Source organism: Equus caballus, chromosome 16 (assembly GCF_041296265.1).
Source record: "Equus caballus isolate H_3958 breed thoroughbred chromosome 16, TB-T2T, whole genome shotgun sequence".
In the NCBI taxonomy this organism is placed as follows: Eukaryota; Metazoa; Chordata; class Mammalia; order Perissodactyla; family Equidae; genus Equus; species Equus caballus.
In genome coordinates this window covers 12,211,169-12,231,926 of record NC_091699.1, presented here as the reverse complement: position 1 = coordinate 12,231,926, position 20,758 = coordinate 12,211,169, and the positions used below count along the sequence as shown (strand labels likewise).

The window sequence follows — 20,758 nt, the reverse complement described above, 5'->3', positions numbered from 1 at the left end:
TGACATCATATTACTCCATCCATAAAGATATGACAAAGACTTACAAAACACAACCACAATACTTTGATCACACTTAAAAAGCAATAAATCTAGGGGCCGGCCCTGTGGCCGAGTGGTTAAGTTCACGCGCTCGGCTTCTGCGGCCCAGGGTTTCGCTGGTTCGGATCCTGGGTGCAGACATGGCACCACTCATCAGGCCATGTTGAAGTGGCATCCCACATGCCACAACTAGAAGGACCCACAACTAAAATATACAACTGTGTACTGAGGGGATTGGGGGAGAAAAAGCAGGAAAAAAAAGATTGGCAACAGTTGTTAGTTCAGGTGCCAATCATTAATAAAAAAAGAAGCAATAAATCTTACCATCACCATCAGCTAGTCATTATTCAAATTTCCTTGATTATTTTGATTTGTTCAAAACAGCTTTCAAATAAGATCCACACGTTGCGTTTGACTGTTATTTTCCTTAAGCTCTTAAGTTTATAAATTCCCCTCCCCTCTGTTTTTCCTTTCAATTCATTTGTTGCAGAAACTGGTATTTGACATACGGAATGTCCGATTTTGTATTTTGCCAAATACATCCCTGTGGTGTCGTTTAACACGTTCCTCTGAGCCCTGTATCTCCTGTAGGTCTAGAGGCTTGATCAGATTTGAGCAAGAGTTTCCGGCAAGGCCACTGCATAGATGGTATCGTGTGTTTCCTATGGGAGCACTCCAGGAACACCTGATGTCTGATCACTCCATTTTCGTGAGATTAAGATCGACCATGGGGGGCCAGCCCAGTAGCGAGGCAGTTAAGTTCTCACGTTCCGTTTTGGTGGCCCAGGGTTTGCTGGTTCGGATCCCAGGTGTGGCCCTACGCACTGCTTGGCAAGCCATGCTGTGGCAGGAGTTCCACATAGAAAGTAGAGGAAGATGGGCATGGATGTTAGCTCAGGGCCAGTCTTCCTCAGCAAAAAGAGGAGGATTGGGGGCAGATGTTAGCTCCTCCAAAAAAAAAAAATTGACCATGGGTTCAGATGTTCTCAGCCTGGCCCCTCCATTACGAAGGGCTCCATCTGTTTTTCACTAATGATTCTGGTAACTACTAGTGACCATGCCCAGCTCTACTGTGAGAGGGCTGCAAAGTGGTGACAGTCTATCGTTCCCTTTTCATTCATAAGCTGGAATTTTCCTAAAGAGAATTTCCCTCATCAACCAGTTATTGTGAGAAATAGTTCAGGTAGTAAATGGAAGATAAACGGCTGTTCTTTCCTTTTATTTAAAAATGTTTGTAATAAGTTGGTTCTTAGCAATGTTCCTAGCAGATGCAACGTTGACCAATAAGGTTTTTCAGCTCCCCTTGTACACACGTGGATTTTTAACATCTTTGTTGTATCTCAGTCTATCGAAGCGTTTCCTGGTGTTCAGACTGTCCCACCCCTGGCTGATGTGGGAACCCTAGGAGACTGGCTCCAGAGTCCTCTCTTCATAACCCACGGGCTTTGATGACGCCCCTTGCATTCCGCACAGTCAGGTAGTCCTGGCTCATCTTGAATGTGTCCTGCCCCAGACCTGGAGGCAGACAAGTATCCAGTGAGCCCAGCTGCTCTGAGTGAGACGTGGTCTTTAGAGACCATGGGAAGAACTTCAGGGGCCCTGACGTGCAGCGGGGAAAAAGGAGTGTTTGGCCGCTGTTCCTGACCCTGGAGGGAGTACTGGAGGCCTGAGGATGCTTCGAGTTCACTGGGAAGAATATAGTTGCATGAAAGAGGAGGAAAGTGTGTGTGCGTGAGAGCGAGAGAAGGAGAGAGACAGGGAGAGAGAGAAGGGTTGGCTGGTGATGCCAGGTTCTTGGAAAGGAAGCGGGGCCGGCTCTAGGGCAAGGCGGATGGGCAGGCTCAGGTGGGAGCGACCGTTCCTGTACTGCAACGGCAAGGAGGGAAGATGGCTACGTGTGTGTTTGGTCACAGGAAGGAGAGGGGCTTCCTGTAGCTGAGAGAGAGCTGTAAAAGACATTGTACCTTTCATCTTCCACTCTTGGGTCACTTGCTCTGGGAGAAGCCAGCTCCCATGTCATGAGGACACTCAACTTCACGAGCAGTCCACGTGGTGAGGCACCAAGCCACCTCTCAGGAGCCAGCATCAGCTTGCAGCCCTGTGAGTGAGCCATCTTGGCCGCAGAGCCCCCATCCCCAGCCAAGCCTTCAGACGATGAGAGCCAGCATCCTGACCACAACCGCAGGGGAGACTGTGGGTCGGAACCACCCAGCTAAGCTCCTAGGTTCCTGATGCACAGGACCTGTGAAATAGTACACACTTGTTGTTGTTTTAAGCTGCTAACTTTGGGGGTAATTGGTTATATAGCAGCAGACAAGTAGTACCATGACTGTGACCCAAAAAGACAGCGAGGCAGGGAGAAGACAGGTGGCCAAGGTATGGGATGTTTGAATTAGCGGGCTAAGAGCCCAGCAGGGGGAGGTCTTTGAAGATGAGCCAGTCAAGGAACTGAAAGGCCAGGTAGTGGACAGGTTGTCCAGGTGGACACTAAAACCCTCCAGGAAGATGGGACAGCTTGGGTCTCGGGGAAGTCTATGAGCCAGGTTCCAAATTCTTCAGTGAATGAGGAAGGGTGACTGGGAGATCAGGAGATGCAGCATCAAGCATGGGAGTGGAGGAGGCCTGGTGGTTCAGTCCTCAAAGTGGAAGGTTGGACTTTAGGGGTGTGTTTGTTTTTGCATGAGGAGGAAGAGTACTAGTCAGAAAGGAATTAAAGAGCAAGAAGGAGACCAATCCCACTTCCTGGCTCTGGGATAAGTGGGAAGTGAGAAATTAAAGTCACCAACACACCTCCACCGCCACTATCTCCAGCACCACCGCCACTGCACTATCATCACCATTGCAGCCATCACCATCAGTGTCAGCAAAATGCTGACTATTATCACAGACATCTTCACCACCACAACCATCACCACCACCACAAACACTATCATGAACACTGTCACAATTGCTGTCTCCACAAATACTCCACCATTAAACATCATTGCCACCCTGCCCCCACCAACATCATCATCATCACCTGCCATCACCATCGGGGTCAGCAAGACCATCATTGTTGTCACAAACACCCATAACACCACCGTCACCTCAAACACTGCCATCGCCTACAGTGCCAGCACAACCATCGCCATTGCCACAAATATCACCACATCACCATCACCACAGACATCACCATCACCTCCACCTCTTCCACCTTTACCACCCCCTCACAATCACCACCACCACCTGGACACACACCCTCCCATCCTTGTTGCCCACTATCGGGAACACCACCATGACCATCGCAAACATCATCATTACCCTCTCCACCTCCACCATCGCCTGTAACCCCACCTTCACCACCACCACCAGCATCAGCATTAGCACCGCCATTGATTCTAACATCACATTGGCAGAGCTGCCAGACATCTGCCTCTATACCTGCCCCCCTTTCTTCCTTACAAACAGAATGCCAGGTTCTTCTGTGGGCACAAGGTCATGTGGAATAAAGGTCACATTTCCCAGACTCCCTTGCAGCTAGGTGTGGCCATGAGACTAAGTTCTAACCAATAGCGTATGAGTGGCAGTGTGGGAGACTTCCAGGAAGTCTTTTCAAAGGAGGGGCAGCCCCTCACCCTCATGCTCATCACTGTGGTCCAGGCAACCATTCTCTTTGCCCACGTTACTACAATGGCCTCCTGATGGGTCTTTCTGCTCCCCCTTTCTCTCCTCGTGCAGCAGCCAGAGTGTCCCGTGAAAAGGAAACCAGGCCATGTGATTGTCTTGCTTAAATTCTCCCAATAGCTTCCCCATGCATCTAGGATGAAATCCAAATGCTTTGTCCTGGCCATAAGGTCCTGTAAGATGGAGTCCCTGCCCACCTCTTGGTTCCCATCTCCCGCCAGACTCCCTGTTGCTCACTACTCTCTAGCTATGCTCCACTCCTTCTGGAGTCTCTGATGAATTAATCTCCTGCTTGTGCAGGGCACTTGCAACATGCTGTTCCTGCAGCTCAGAATGTTCTTCAACACCTAACTTCTATGTATTCTTCAGCATTCAGCTAAATATCCTTTGCTCCAGGACCTCTGCCCTGACTTGCTAGCCAGGTCAGTTTCTCGTATGTCCTCGCTTCACAGCAGTGTCACTATTTGTAACAGCATATTTGTGTGCTTACATGTTGGGCGTGTATCCTTCCACTAGACTGGAACATCCCTGGGGGCAGGGATGTGTGGTGGGTGGAGGTATGTGTTTGCTAACTTCTATCAACAGCATTGGGCACATGGAAATATTTGTTGAAAAAACAAATGCATGAGCGCATGTACGTTGACCCCATCTCTAGACCCAGATTCCTGCCTCAATTTCCTTCAGGCAGGTTACTAAATGGCCCCTTGCCTCAGTTTCCTCATCTGTAAAATGGGGATAATAATGGACCCTCCCTCCCAGGGTCGTTTGGAAAACTGCACAAGCTAATGGGGAGAAAGTGGTCAGAACAGCACACAGACTAAGGGCCACACACCTGTTAGCGATCACTGTGTCTGTTCCTCCTGCTAAAATGGCACTGGAGCCCTGTCCCCGCCGGCCTGCTTGGCTGGACGCTGCTCCTCCCCCAGGGCCAGGACCTGCTCCCTACACCCCAGCTTCTGGAAGATTGAGCCTGTCCCAGTGTCCTTCCTACCTGACCCATCTCCTTGATGCGATCCTGGGCCTAAAGCACGCGCGCGTGTGCCTCCCGGCCCCGCTCTGGGCGCCAGAGGGTCCCTGTGGCCTGAACTGGTGCCACCCAGGCACCCGGTGCAGCATCACGGCTCACACGGCGCACTCAGCAGCGCTCTCTGGACCCTCACAACGTTGTTTTACAAAAATTTAACATTCTTTGAATAATTTTATTTTTATTTTTTCCAGTTTTATTGAGATAGAATTGACATATGGCAGTGTATAAGTTTAAGCTGCACAGCAGAATGGCTTGACTTTCATGTATCGTCAAATTATTACCACAGTCAGTTTAGTTAACGTCCATCATCTCATATAGGTGCCAAAAATGTTTGTCCTTTGTGATGATTAACATACTTAGTTTACAAATTTAAACGATAGAAAAGTTAAAAAGAAAAATTAAGTAACCACTCCCAAGTCCCATTACCCAAAATAAGCGTCATCAACCTCGGAGGGAGCATAATTCGTCATCTACACGAACACACCCCAAGAGAGGCTGGGGAACACGGGGGGCCAGTGGCGCAGAAACAGACCGCATTATGTCGGCAGCTTAACAGCGGCAGAGGGTTGCCCTGAGTTTCACTTGGGTTTGATTGCAGAGAAAAAAGCGTGACATGCCCCTGACGGAACTGCTGAGTCTCCACGTGCCACCGAATGTCATGGCAGTCCAGCCCATTGATGACGTCACGCTAACTGGACCTGGGGCAGCTTGAGCAAGCACCCTGTTATCCTCACGAGGCACGTGAGGCTGGCCCCAGCAGTGACAATATCTGGGGTCCCAAGGTCTGGGGCATGCTGGGAAATCTTTTTTGGAGAAAAGGACAAGCTCTTGCCCTCACACCGCTGACCACTAAGGAAGAGGCCAGTTCTCAGGGGACTCTTGGGATCTGGGATGCAGCAAACATCACACTTGAGGACACCGCCCTGACCCCTGTGGCACATGGTGTGAGCTCTGAGTGGGGCCCGGGGCAAAAGAGGTCTCTGCAGAAGGTTGAGACCGTGGTCAAGCTGCCCCTCGGGGCTCCCGACATGCAGCTCTCTCTGGTGGCGGCGCGCAGGCCCCGGGCGGAGCCCCTGCCCAGCCCCGCTAGCGCGTGCAGATGCTGCGAGTCCCGAGGCAAGGCCATGCTGTTCCAGGAGCAGCGTCTGGAATGCCACAGGGCCCTGCAGGGCCTGAGCGTCTGCTGATGGGACATGACATAAACACGTGACTGGAGCCGGCGGTCATCAGAGGCACCGAGTCATAAGGTGGTCGGGTCCACCGGCGATCCACTGCCATGGAAGGGGGCACTCAGGACGGGGCCCGAGCAGGTCTGTGGCACAGGTCCGTGACGAGGGGCCCAGACCCTCGCATTCCCCACCTCTCTTGTTCTCACGCCTATTCTTCTGTCCACCTATAGCTTCAGGGAAGGGTTTCCTAAGGTGAATGGATGGAGCAGGAAAAATTGAGGCCTGGTTCACAGATGTGTCTGCAACCAAACATGGACCTCTGCCATCCTACAGCCCCCTCAGGGGCGTCCCTAAAGGAGAGTGGTAAAGAGAGAGGCTCCCAGGGGCAGCTCTGGAGGTGGTACACCCCATTACTCGCTGTGCAGGGAGGGGAAAGCAGCCTGAGGACTGGGCCTCTACAGCCGCCTGGGCGGGAGTCACTAGCTTGGCTGGTTGCTCACGGCCCTGAGAGAGCAATAGACAACCTGAGACAAGGAAGCCTGGGGACTAAGTTACAGGGTGGACGGAGCGTGTGTGTAGCCCTCACAGAGGACAGATGCAACAACCAGGGGAAGACGGACTTGCCCGGGGACCACTCCAGTTTGCACAGTGGGTTTGTGAGCAGAGCAGCCTCGGTGGCAGGCGGCGCGGTGGCAGCTGTGCGCAGGCCCGACAGTAGTCAGCCACTGTTGCTGGTAAACACCCCCCTTCCAGCAGCAGGGACTGGCCTGGGTTCTTGATGGGGGTCACTGTGAGGAGACTGGCCAGCGCCCGATGGCAGGTGGTCACACTGGATCCTTGCCCCCGGAGAGGCTGGAGCTGACGCCTCTGGCGGCTGCCGCACTTCCAAAGCCATGCAGGAGCTCACAGGACTCCTCATGAGTTTTCAACAGGGGCAGAGGGCTTCTTAGTCAGGTTCCCATCTGAACCAAGGACACAGAAAGTGACTCAAGCGATTATTTTCTCAATTTACTCAAGGATGGTACATCATTGGTCCCATTCTAGATGCACATGAGAGAAGTTAATTTGTTACATACAACAGATAGCTTAGGTTATCAGAGCTTTATTCTTGCAATGAACCCTAGTGTTCTGTCTCAGACCAGGGACCCTTTTACCATAAGGAGGTGACACTGGGAACATAGCCATGGGGCCGTGGTCACATTCTGGTCCACATCACTCAGAAGCAGCTGGTTTAAAAGGAAAGTCCCACTGAAGGCTGAGCTCCGGTGCCGGCCTGGGACATGCTGCAGGCTGCAGGCTTGACCTCCGGGCGCAGCACATGCATGGAGCCCAGGGCACAGCGCCGGGCCCTGAGACGGGCGCACAGCGGGGTGCTGGAGGAGGGGGGCCCCTCTTTCCCACCGTCCTTCCCTCTTGCTGAATCCCTACTTCCTGCCCCACGACCTCAGCCTCATTAGAGGTCCTGGTTTGCGGATGGGGTGGGGGACTGACAACTATCTCATGAACTTGCAGCCCCCGCTGCGGCCTGGTGGTTAACCTGCTGGTAGGGGCCGTCACTTGGGCCTCTGCGAGAAGAGGGAGCTGCTGCACACACGGGTGTCGGGAGGAGCCTCTCCAGAACCCACAACCCACCGGAGCTTCTCGCACTTCCCTACCCTGCGACAATGACAACTGGGCAGTTACAGCAACCACGGCCGGACAGGACCAGGCCACTAGAGTCTCAGACCCCTGAAGAAGATCTGGATCGTCCCACCAGGGAAACCTAGGCAGGTGAGAGAAATCCAGACAGGTGGTGGAGCGAGAGGGCCAACATCAGTGCCAGCTTGGGGACCAGGTGTAGCAGGAGGGACCGCAGCTCGTTCTACTAATTCCCAGATTACAATCTAGCAGGCTTTGGGCTGGCCACCACCTTGGACTGGACTCAGGGACACACTGGACCTAATGAGGCCAGGAACAGAGCTGAGGTGGGGAGAGGGTAGATGTCTGATCCTCTGACCTCTGGTCCTCTGACCTCTGGGCCCACCCGACCTGGAGGGGCTGCCTCCACAGGGGCCAGTCCCTACAGAGAGTAAATGACTCACCCAAGGCCTGCTTTTCAAATGCAAACCAACCAATCCAGAGCCCACACCCCCACCTCCTCTTGGACTCTCACCCTTGCGGCCACTACCCCCTGCCCTGATCCCCCAGGGCAGGTCTCAGACAGCTCAGGACAGCCCTGTGCCCCAGAGCCTGTGAAGTCATCCAGACCAGCCAGTCCTGAGCCTGCTTGCCCTTTGTCTCTCATTCCTTCCTGAGGAAGCCACAACAAGGGCTCCTGCCCACAGACCCTCCGCCCGGCCCCCCAGCCCCTCTGCCTCCCCACCACCCTGGTGCTTCCCCGGGTGGCTCCTTGAGGCGTGGTGTGCCCCTCCTCTGCGGCTGTGAGTAACCAACTCTTTCCAATGGTGTCATCCCCTGGTCTGTTGGCCTGGCTGAACCTCAAATTTTCTATGAATACACCCTATGTTAAACCATGGCCTGTACTGGGGGCCTCTGCAGCCCACCTCAAGCCCTCCCCACCTGCACTTACCCCAGCCACGGCACTGTGCTGACCGCTTCCTGCCGCCTCTGACCAGCTTTGTGCAGATGGGGGCCAATGGCCCAGCTCACTCTTGCCCAGAGCTTCTCTGACGCGGCGGAGGAGGACGCCCCCGAGGGACCTGCTTGGCACCCAGGTATGTGAACCCAGAAGTGTGGGACTGATGGGCAACCCCTGATGGACGGGGTGGAGCCTATGGCTTACGTCCCTTTTTGTCCCTGGGGTGGACAGTTTTCTGCACGTCTCGAGGTTCCTCAGATGGCCCCGGCTGTCAGCACAGCTCTGAGTGTGGGTCGACGCCGCCTCCTTCTGCCGGCTTTTCCCCTCACCCTGCCTTGCCCACAGGTGGGCTCCCTCTCTTCCCTGGGACTGCTTCTCACACACACACTTCCTGCACGAAACCTGGCGTTTCCGCTCTCTGACCCGTGGGCTGCCTTTCCCAAGGTCTGTGCTGAGAACGAGGGGAGTCCGGGTCCCCAGGAGTTAAGACCTCCTACCATGGGGGTCTCCACGGGCACTCCTCCCCATAAAATGGGCAAGAACAGCTGCTTCCTAGGGCTGTGCAGACCCCAGAAGTTTATTGGTCAGGGTCCTGGCAGGAAAGAGGCAGCCCTCAAATGAGGTGGAAGGGTTTAGAGAAGGACTGGTTAGGGCCTGATGAAGTCAGAGGGAGCAGGAAGCCATGGCCCGTGGGAACCACGCCCAGGCAGGTGAGCTGGCCCAGCTAGGCCCTGGGGGCTTCCAGAATGTCTGGCAGAGACAGAGACACCAAGACTCTGCCCACCCAAAATGTGGAGTCCTGGACGACCTCATACCTGGGCAACCTCAGGCGGTACAGTCTCTTGGCTTTAGAACCTCATCCTGTGCCTGTACAAACTCTTACATGGAGCGCCTCCTGCCTGGGCAACCTCAGGCCCGTACTACCCCTCCGCAGGACTTTTTGTGCTACCTCTCACTGCAGGCAGGAAGGGACATTCAGAGAAGGCAGCTGGGTGGTCCCCAAAAGCTGGTGACAGCAGCTGGATCAAGACAGGCACAGACCCCATCCCACCTCTGAAGCAGGCTGGGCCTGGGCCGCCCCCAATCTTTGCCCAGCTTGGGTTTCCTTCACAGCCCAGCCAACCCGGGCAGACCTTATCTCGGTCACCATCAAGGGCCACCTGGACTAACCAGTCCTGCCAGAAACTGGATCTGGCCCCTAAGGGCCCCTCCCCGGAGGTGTGTGTGAGGTAAACCCCACCTTCACTGGCCTTCCTGCTTGCCAGAGCCAGGGGGCCAGGGCCCAGGGCGGAGCGTGGTTGTCCCCTCCCCCACCCTCATGTGCAAGGGGCCGGATTGAGTCTGGGCTGGGATTGACAGACAGGCCAACAGACAGACTGACTGACTGCCGTCCCTGTCCCACCAGACTCTTCCCTGAGGAGGGGACAGCCTGGCTGGGCTAGTCAGAGCTGGGGCGAGGGAGGGGTCAGGGGGTGGAGACACTCAGCGAGCTCCCAAGACCAATTCCTATTTGTTCAGAAGGGAAACTGAGGCTGCAGAGGCCCTCTCTCTATGCGCACAGATGGTTCTAATCCATCGTGTAGGAGCACTCTGCTTCTCCTTCATAAACCTGTCCTCGCGTGCCTACTGTGCCCCGGGCGAGCGTTCCCTCTGTGGACTCGTGTGCGGCCCTGGAGCGGGGAGATGTCGATATTGTCCCCACCTTCCAGGTGAAGAAACTGAGGTCAGTTGTCCAACGTCACGCAGCCCAAGGTCATGCGTGGCCCCGCTGCAGCTGGAACTCCTGTCTGCCTGCAAGGCTGTGCTCTTGGGGAGACTTCCAAGGTCTCACCACAAGAAACATGCTTGCCCACTCATCCTATTCGTTCCTTTTAAAGATAAATTCTGGGGCCGGCCTGGTGGTGCAGTGGTTAAGTTCGCACATTCCGCTTCTCAGTGGCCCCGGGGTTCGCCAGTTTGGATCCTGGGTGTGGACATGGCACTGCTTGGCACGCCATGCCGTGGTAGGTGTCCCACATATAAAGTGGAGGAAGATGGGCACAGATGTTAGCTCAGGGCCAGTCTTCCTCAGCAAAAGGAGGAGGATTGGTGGCAGATGTTAGCTCAGGGCTAATCTTCCTCAAAAAAAAAAGATAAATTCCTGGAAGTAAAAGGACTGGACCAAAGCTCCTGCAGAATTTTGAGTGTGATTCATGTCGACACACTGCGTGGCAGCAGTGGTGCCCAGGGGCCTCACTGTGGCGAGGATGCAGAGGACCCTTGTCCCACAGCCAGCACAGCGTGCTGTCAGCATTCTTGCTTTTTACCTGGGAGGTGGGAAAGGATGTCCTGCCACTGCGTTTGCATAGCGTGGACTCCAAGCATCGCGTGGAAGGGTGTTGGAGGTCTCTCTGTGTTCCGCATGGATCCCAGTCCTCCATCCTTCGCCGGCGAGGACAAGGGCCGAGCGGTGCAGGTTCCCACCGCCCTCTGGCCTCAGGCTGCTCACCTGCAGAAGAGGGAACGAAGGCGCTCCCAGGGAGGACCCTGCCACCCTGGCTGGGGACACCAGCTCCACCAGGCCTGATTCCGGAGGCAGGAACCTTTCTCCTCAAAGGTCTTGCCCCAGGCCTGACTCCTGACACCGCGCAGTAAATAGCTGTCCATTTGGTCACCTCTGTTTTGGCGAATCCTTTGCTCTGGAGAAAGTGGGCATGTCCTCAGTCAAGGCCCCACCCCAGCTCCCACAGGAGGGGCCAGAATGAGTGGGGAGAGGGGCAGCCCTGGGAGCAAGGGGACCCTGGCATCTTGAGCCACTGCGCCATTACTGGGAGCACCCACTGTGCGCAGGGCGTCCACACCCTGTGTCAGTCGGCTTCCCAGCAGCACCAGCTCACTGAGCTCTGCCTTCGGGCCAGGCGTCAAAGTGCAGCTGGAAGACTGAGGCGGTCATGGGCAGGGATTGGGCCCCAACGGCCCACAGTGCGGTGGAGCTCCCAGGATGGCTGCGGGGGGCCTGCGCTGCTGGTCTGGCTGGACGGGGTGCACACAGGAGGGATGGAGGGTCTTCCCCAAACGTGCTCCACACAGAAGCCGTGGAAGCTTCGACCTCTGCTCCCGGCCTCCAGGCCCTTGCGCACATAGTTTCCTTTGCCTAGAATGCAAGGAAAAGACAGGCCCGGAGATGCCCAGTGACTTGAGCAGGTCCAGGGAGAAACCCGGCGCCAGGATAAAGGGGGTCTTCACCGCCCGCCGGGGCCTGATTTGGGAGCAGAGACACCCCGGCCGCCCCGGTCAGCTGCGGTGCGGAGGCGCAGGGCGACCGAGGAGCGCGGCCGCCAGCGGGCCATCTGCATGACAAAGGCGGGCCGTCGCCAGCGGGAGGGGCGGGGAGAGGCCGCTGGCCGGGCGCAGCCCCCGCCGCAGGCCCGCAGCTGCCCGGCTAAGCCTCAGGCCCGCGGCCCCAAGATTTGGGGGGCGGGGGCGGCACGCGAGGCCCGGCGCTCAGCTGTGTTTGCTCGGGGGGCGCCACGCGGGGCGGCGGGGCTGGGGCGCGGGACAAAGGCCCGGGTCTGCCCGACCCCGCAGGTGGCGAAGGGGGAGGGGAGGGCGCGATAGGGAGGGAACACATGGGGGAGGGGAGGGCCGCGGCGGCGTCGGAGGAGACGGGCCGCCGGCCGCCGTCGAATCCCCAGGACCGGAGACCCTCTCAGGCTGCCGTCCCCAGCGACCCGGGCCCGGGATCAGGGGCCCCAGGATCACCGGGCGTCACCTCCCGGGGGTGCGCTCCTCCTCCCCACTTGCGCTGAACCTGAAATGACAAGTGACACTAGCATCCCTCCATCCTGGCTGGCTGTGGGTCACTTGTCCTCACTTCTATCTACACGTGCTCCCGGGACTCACGCGGTCCTAGGAAGGGATGCCCAACGTGACGTCCCCAGTGGCCCTGTCCTCCCAGCTGCTCCTCTCTCCAGCTGCTTTCCCTGCGTGTCCACCAAGTTCCACAGCCGTCCCCAGCCGGCTCTTTCTCTCCACCTTCTCTGTCCCAGGAAATGGCACTTCCGTCTTCCGGGTGCCTGGACCAAACCGGAGCATCTTCCTGAACTCCTCTCTCTCTCCTGGCTGGCTCCGCTGGCCCTGTTTCAGCCCCATCACCTCTTGCCTGGACTTGGCAGTAGCCTCCCTCCCATTCTCCTTGCTTCTGACCCAGCAGCAGCCATCAGGATCTTGTTAAACCAAAGTCAGACCTCACCCCTCCCATCGCTCTCGCCTCACTCAGGGAAAGCCAAAGCCGTCACAGCAGCCACAAGGCCCACTGGATCTCCTCCCAACCCACACCCACCTCCCCACCTCTCTGACCTGATCCTCTCCACTCTCTCAGCCACACGAGTCTCCTAGTTGTTCCTTCAGCAGCCAGGCCTCAGGGCCTTTGCACTGGCTCTTCCTTTTGCTTCCTTTTTCTTCACCCTGACACCTGTGTGCCTGGCTCCCTCACTTCCTTCAGGCCTTTACTCCAATGCCACCTCTTCAGTGAGGCTCTCTGTGGCCACTCCATCTAAAATGTCAACCCTCCCCCTCAGCTTTTCCTGCATCCCTCTCTGGCCTATATTTTCTCCTTGGCACTTATCGCTGCACGGCGTTTCTACACGGGTGCTGACGCATGTGCTCGTTTTCTGCCTCCTGTGGGCCATAAGGTGCACTTCTGTCTCTTTTCTTTGCTGTTATGACCCCCCTAAACCTTGCACCACCTCGGTATACAGTAGATGTTCAATAAATGTTTGCTGAGTGAATGAGTAAATGAAAACATTTCATCCTCCACAGCAACCCTGTAAGGTAGGCACCATTATCTCCACTTTACAGATGAAAGCCGTGGGGCACAGAGCAAGCAGCTTGCCCGAGGTTGCACAGCTGAGTCTGGGAGGCAGGATTTCAATCCAGCCCTCACTTCCTAGGAGGTCTCCAACTAGAGGCCCTCAGGCTGATTTTGGCCCCCACAAAGGTTTTGTATGGCTTGAACAGTTTCAGAAAAATTTCAATCAGTTGTGGCCATTTAAAAAAATCAGGAAATTTTATGCAAAAGCCTAGGCCTCTAGCTTTTCTTGCAAAATTGGAACCTCTGGTCACTCTGGGTCCCCGATCCCGCAGGCAGCCACGGGGCTGGAGCCAGTGGCGGCCCCCTTCAGATGCCCCTCTGCCTGTACCAGCTGCTTCCCGGCTGGGCCCTGCAGACCCCCACCCTGCCCAGGCCTCTGTCCCGGAGCCGTCGCCCCTCTGGCCTTTGCCCGCTGGTCCCTCTGCTTGGAAGCCTCTCCCCATGATTCTTTGCCTGGCTACCTCCTTCTTGTCACTCAGGTCTCAGCCCAAATGTCACCTCCTCAGAGAAGCCCTCCCTGATTACACTGGCTAATGATCATTCTCTGAAAGTACTTCCTTAGTCTTTGGTGCCTGCATACTGCCCGTCCCCCATAGAATGCGGCTCCAGGAGGGCAGAGTCTGGGTAGGCCTTGCCACACCTGTCTAGGACAGCGCCTACACCTCCCCGCACTGGGTGCGCGCCTGTTCACTGATCGAACGAGCAAGCCAACGGGGAATGGAGGCCTGGTCTGGAGCACCCCGTTCTAAGCTCTTCCTGGGCGTCGCATCTCAGCGGCATTCACAGCAGTGCTCTGCAGCAGCCCACAGGCTCTGTGGGTGAGGTCACAGGTCCCCGGGGTGGGGAGGGGACAAGCCTCAGTGCTTTCTGGCTCTGTGACAGCCTTGAGAGGCTTGGGGGACTCTCTCCCTGCTCTAGCCACCAGGTCCCTGGGGTCTCGCCATAGACCTGGGGCTCGGAGTCCTCTGGCTCAGCCGACCCATGCTGGTGTCGCGGATGCCGCCCTGCCCCAACTCACCCGTTAGCCTCGCTCCCCGACAGGCCGCGCGGCTGGTTGGCTTTCAGGAGTAGAGGGGACAGCGGCTGGGCAGACTGGGGTACAGGCTCAAGGTCCAGGCCTGGCTCCATCTGTTTCTCCCTGTGTGATCTTGAGCAACTTAACTTGCCTCTCTGAGCCCGCTTCTGCCTCTGTAAACCAGGACCCCGCCCCTCCTCAAGACTTGGAGAGTCCTGGACCTTGTGCACAGCCCCAGGGTGTAGCTGGTGCTCAAGACGACAGCGGCTCCTGCCCCACACGAGCCCTCCTTGACCGGCTGCCCGGGGGAAGAGCAAGTGGGTGGGACTCCTGGAGCCACTCTGTGACTGTCACTCTCTGTGAGGGCCAGTTGGCCCTCTGGAACCCTGTGTGCTCATTGGCGTGAGGTCGTGGGTGACCGTGTGACCATGTGTGTGCATGTGTGTGTGAGGGTATGTGACAGTGTGGCTGTGAGTGACTGTGCGCTTGTGTGTGACAGTGGAGGTGAGGTGCCTGAGTGGCCCAGCCGGTCCTCACTGGCCAGGCTGGGGCGGGTGGGGGCAGGCTCGCCTCCCTGCCCCCCAGGTGGCCTTCAGGGCAGGAGGCCGCTGCTCCCGGCTGCCCAGGGCTGGCTGGTCAGCCTGAGCCGGGAGGGACTGGTTGGTGGGGGAGCCACACCCCAGGGCAGTCAGCTCGCAGGACCTGGCCTGCTGCTCACGCTCTGCGTCCCGGGACCAGGGCTGGAGGGGGGCCGGACCCTGCCTCAGTGGCCGCAGCCCCAGGAGCCTCTCCTCTGACCGTCTTACTGAGGAAGTCCCGCTGGGCACGGCCAGGGCCTGCATGCGGACTCCCCGCCCCGCCTCATGGGGCATCTCCCACGGAGTGGGCGCTGACGAGGGCGGGCGCCCTGTCTGGGTCACCACTGCGGGCCACAGGGCTCAGGGCCTTCCTGCCACATGTGTTTAAGCCCTCGGTTCTGGCTGGCCAGAGGGGCAAGCTGGATGTGTGGAGGAGCCTGCAGACGCAGCCGCTTCCGGTCCTGGAGGGGCGGCCTCAGAGCTTGTCCTGGGCCCCCCATGAGCCAGGAGTTCCCGCCCCGGCGGTCAGAGGGGCCCTGGGGGACGCGCAGGCCTCTACTTGGCCACTGCTCTACACATCAAGAGCCATTTCTGACCTTCGGCCTCAGAGCCAAATGGATCTCCGCTTCCCCCTGCCGAGAATCCAGGCTCGGGGGGCCAGTGGGGTCTCTGCACCCCTCTGTGCCTCAGGCCCATGGAGCAGGAAGGTTCCCACCAGCCTGGACCTGTCAGAGGAAACTGAGGCCCTGCAGAGCTCTCTGGAGCCGCCTGCCTGAGGAAGACCTCCCTGGGCCTGTCTCTGGTCCAGAGGAGAGGGACTTGCGGGAGGCAAGGCAAGGACCCCAGGGAAAGCCGTCGGCCCCTGCCTGCTCCCCGGGAGCCAGGAGCAGACCTAGGAGGGAGGGCTGGGCCCTCGGGCACAGGGGGAGCAGGACCAGCCGGAGCAGCACAACAGCCCCAGGAGGCTGCCTGCCCGGCCTTGTTTCTAGAAGTGTCAAGCCTGGAATAGAGGCACAAGAGACAGAGAGACAGGAAGACAGCGAGAGACACATATGCACGCACTCACACTCAGGAGTCAGCTGGGGATGGGGACATGGACCAGGCGCCCTGGGGTCTGCTCAGATCTAGGTTCAGAATGCAAATTGTTGACCCCAAGCCCAAGCTGGCTTCAGTTGTCAATCCCCAAGCTGTCCTGCGTGTGCGAGTGTGTGCATGCGCATGTGCCTGCAGGCGCAGGGAGCGTCCGTGTGGCTGGGCTCTCTGCAGGGCCTGGCCGAGCGAGCCTGTGGACAGGCATGTGGGGTGGGGGGCAGGGGACCACCTGCCTCTGGTGTGTGCGTCCTGGTGGACGAGAGGCGACCTGTGGGCGTCTCTGTGTTCAAGTGTCCCTGTGCAAATGTGTGTGAGGGCCATGCTGTGGTTGCCAGCCCAGGGTTCCAGCGAGGACCTAACCCCAGAGCCCCTATGTGGCCACCACCCCAGCCTGGCCTGGGCCCGGACCCCGAGCCAGGTGCTCCCTCCGGCCTGCCCACCCGGGTGCTTTTGTCCGTTTCTGAAGTGACAAGAGACACACAAAAGGGCTTTTAATTAAATCAAAGGAGGGGGAAACGGGCCAGCCAGGCCGCTATTATGTTACCAAATGCGAAAATGAAAACTTATTTTTAAAGCTCTGGTATTAATTTGAGATTATTCAGATAGTTAATTAAAAGTGCAGCATGTGTTAAATATTATTTCAACAAAGATTATCATCGGGCCTGCCTGTAATGCGATCTGCGGGCTGGGGAGCTGTATGCAAATGCCCTGCAGCGGGAGGAAGGGCCCACAGCGAGGCAGCAGCCAGCAGTGGACGGCCCAGCTCAGCTCGGGGCTGGCTCTGTCGGACTCAGATGGAGCCTCAGCCAGGCCCCCAGGTCCAGGCCCTGGGTGTGCAGGGAGACCGCTGGACCCGGCCAGGGCCTGCCAGCCAGCCAGCAGCAGGACCCCAAAAAGTCCTCCAGATGGCCCTTGGGCCTCCAGGGGATTCGGGCTGCACTTCCGTGCCTCGAAGGCGAACACCCCTGCAGGTGTGTGTCTACGGGCGTGAGCAGGGGGCCATGCACACGAGTGTGGATGTGTGTGCTCGAGAGCCCATCACAAGACTGGATGCTCGCAGGTGACATTTGCACGCATATCAGTTGGGGTGTTGGTAGCGTGTGTTTGTGCAGTGGCCTGTCCATCTGTTACGTGTGTGCCCTTGCACAGATGACACACATTTGGGCTCTTGCCTGTGTTATGTGGATACACGCGTGTACCTGGGCGTGCGGCAGCGGGGCCCTTGTGGGTGGCACTGCTGGGTGTGCGCCCACTTGCCGTGGGCGGGTCGCGTCCCGTCTCAGCGCCTCTGTTTCTGCGTCTGAGAAATGGGGACGATGACAGTGGCGCCCCATGGGAAGGAGCAATGAGGGCTCACGGGCCAACAGACATGGGTGCCTAGAGCGGCGCGGCCCTGGACAGAGAGGCCAGCCACGATGTCGGCCACGCAGGTGGTTCTAGATTTCAAAGAGCTCCATTTTACAAAGTAAAAAGAAAAATGAAATTAATTTTTATATTTTATTTAATCCAGTGTATCTAAAATGTTACTTACTGTTCCAGCCTACAACGATCAAGGTAAGAAATGCTCAACGGGGTGGCCCAGATCCCGCCCCTCGCACGAAGCAGCCGCGCGCGCGTCCTTCGCGGGCCCGTGTCCCCGCGGGCGCCCGCACACACGCCCCGCCCCGAGAGCGCGCGGGCCGGCGCAGTGCACGGGCCGCTCCTGCCCTCTGTCGGCGGCCGGCGGCAGTGCAGCGCGCTCCCGGGCCGGCGGTTCGGCCCCTGGCACCGCGCGCCCGCTGCCCACCGCCGGGCATCACCGGACCAAGACGTTTCCCACAGCGGGCTGCAAGGCAGGCAAGCCGACCCCGTTGTAAAGACGGCAGGGCAGAGGCTCAGAGATGGCCAGTGACCTGCCCAGGGGCACACAGCAGGACCACAGGGAGGGACACCAGCTGAGGTTGGGACCCAGGTGTTAAGCACACTTCTGTGAGTCCCACTGGGTTCAAACCCTGGCTCTGCCCCTCATTGCTGTGTGCCCTGAGACAGGTGACACCTCTCTGGATCTCATAATTCTCAGGGTAAACTGGGGATGACAGTAATCCCCCTTCTTAGGAAGATGTCACTGTTTTCAGCGCATTCCTGGCACATAGTAAGTAACCAATAAATCCATCACAGCCACAGCATCATAATGTGACATGCCTACCTCAGGGCCTTTGCACCTGCTCAGCCCTCTGCCTGGAACCCCTTGCCCTGATCTTGGATTGGCTGGCTCCTCCTCATCCTTAGTCTCAGTTCAAACTCGCCTCCTGAGAGAATCCCTCCCTGATCAACCCCTCTCTTCTTGCCACCTTGCTTTATGCCCTCAGAGTCCTTATCCCCACCCGATGTGGTCCTGGTGCTCATGGGATTTCTTGTTTCTTCTCTGCTTCCTCCATCGACCTGGCAGTCCCAGGAGAGCAGGACCTTGCTTGTCTTGGCCACTCGGGTCCCTGGTCTGGCACAGGGCCTGATAGGAATGTGTTGACAGAAAGAATAAAAACGCCGAGTCGAGTGGGACTGCGGACTGGTACAGCCACGCTGGACGATGGTTTGCAGGTACTTGTACAGTTAAACACACGCTTATCATGCGGCCCGAACATTCCACAGCTAGGCGTTTACTCAGGAGAAATAAAAACCTAGGTTCACACAAAAACCCATAAATGAATGTTTGCCACAGCTTTATTCATCATCACCAAAAACTGGAAACAACCCAAACGTCCCTCAGCTGGTGACGAGATAAACACAGTGGCACATCCATGCAGTGACAGAAGGAGCCCAAAGAGATGCGCACGTGACGTGGGCGAGTCCCAAAGGCATGTTGCCCGGGAAAGGAGCCTTGCTTGAAAGGCTACACACAGCCTGATGCCATTTATGTGACATCGAGATGACGCAGAACTATGGGGACAGGGCACAGACCGGCGGTTGGCGGGAGCGGGGTGTGAGGGACTGCTGTAAGGGGATAAGGCTCTGGCAGGTGCAACTCTTCTGTATTTTGACTGGGGTGGGGGTTACACAACTGTGTGTGTTTTTCAAAACATAGAACTATACGTTTATTTTTACTGTTACTGTGTGCAAGAAACAAGTAACAATGAAAAAAAAGTTGTAAACTTTCAGAATCACGGAGCAGAGCGACTGGGTCCCACCAGCCCTCTGGGCAGAGACGAGGGCAGGTGAGAAGTCCTGCGGCCGAGCTTTGACCTCCCCAAACCGGGAAATGAGGTGGGGCCTGTCCCCCGCCTCCTAGAGCAGGGCCACTTCCACAGCCATCGGCCCGGCAGAGACTGTTCTGGTCCATGTGACGATGGGGCGGGCAGGGCCGGGACTGCAGAGGGGCGGCACCGATAGTCTGGGGGCTCCGCGGCAGCCTCTGAAGGCTTCCATCCACTTCTGGCGCTGCGGAGGCCAGGTGTTGCCCGTGGGAGGTCATCGTGTTGTACTCTCCGCATTTTTCACGTTTGAACTATTTCCTTAATAAACATGATCAATAATACAGTAATTTAAAAACAAGAACACAGTGATTCCCATTGCAGAAGCCTGTCGGCCTCTCCGGCGGCGCTGGGAGGAGCCCTCTTTCTGCCCACTGCACAGAAGAGCAGACTGAGGCTTCGCGAGACGCCCAGCCGGATGCGCGGGGGGCAGCCAGGAACAGAAGCCGGAGGCCTGCATGCAGCCCCACCGCCGACCCACCAGAGACGATTCTCAGGGCCGAGGTGTTGGAGAATGGCCTGGTTTCTCCCCTTGGGAAGAGGGTGTGTGTGTGTTTCTTGGTGTCGCTCCCTCCGCTGCTGCAGCCCCAGTCCGCACTCTGCCCCTCACCCTCCAGGGAAAGGGCGTGGGCTTCCCACCTGCCAGGCTCTGGCCCAGAACCAAACGGGGCAGGGGTTGTCCCTGAGGATGGGCCGTGGGCAGTGAGGATGCTCATGGAGCGCCTGTCCGCTGCCAAAGCAGTTTTACTGAGATCTAACTTACACGCCATAACGCCTCCCCACTGGCAGAGCGCGGCCCAGGGGTCTGAGCACGTTCCGAGTGTGAGCCCATCACCGCAATCCAACTTCAGAACATCTGTCCCCAGAAAGCAACGCCACATCCAGCAGCAGTCCTCCCACCCCCCTAGGTGCCCAGTGCCCAGCCACCACGAGCCTGCTGGCTGTACCCGTGGGACGACCTCTCCGCACATTTCGTGCGAATGGACATCCCCAGCATGCGCCCTTTGGTGTCCAGCTTCTCTCACTACGATGACGTGCTCAGGGTCGCCCATGCCTGGCCTGTGTCAGGATTTCCTTCCTTTTTGTGGCTAATAATGATCTGTTGTACGGATTGACCACATTTTGTTCGTCTGTATATGACATTTGGGTCATTTCCACCTTTTGGCTATTATGAATCATGCCGTGAACATTCATGTTTCTTGAGATATGATCCACATACTATACGATTAGCTCGTTTGAAGTGTCTAATTCAACGGTTTTCCGTGTACTCACAGAGTGTAACATCATCACCACAATTTGAGAACAGTTTCATTACCCCAAAAAAGCCGCACACCTCTTAGCCACCACCGTCCTCCTCCCATCCTCCCCCAACCCCAGGCAATCCCAGGAACTTTCTGTCTCCCTAGATGTGCCTTTCGAGACGTCTCATGTAAATGGGATCACACGATATGCAGCCGTCGGTGTCTAGCTGCTTCTACTCAGCACAGCGTTTTCAAGGTCCGTCCATGTAGCACGCAT

General features: G+C 57.2%; 1 long non-coding RNA gene across 1 annotated transcript; it reads left to right on the top strand.

Annotated features, from left to right (window-relative positions):
* Window positions 1-17,793: 17,793 nt before the first annotated feature.
* Window positions 17,794-20,422, top strand: LOC111768282 (uncharacterized). The gene is made up of 3 exons (XR_011427152.1): window positions 17,794-18,144; window positions 18,442-18,590; window positions 19,565-20,422. It is a non-coding gene; the product is annotated as an uncharacterized lncRNA (long non-coding RNA).
* Window positions 20,423-20,758: the final 336 nt, after the last annotated feature.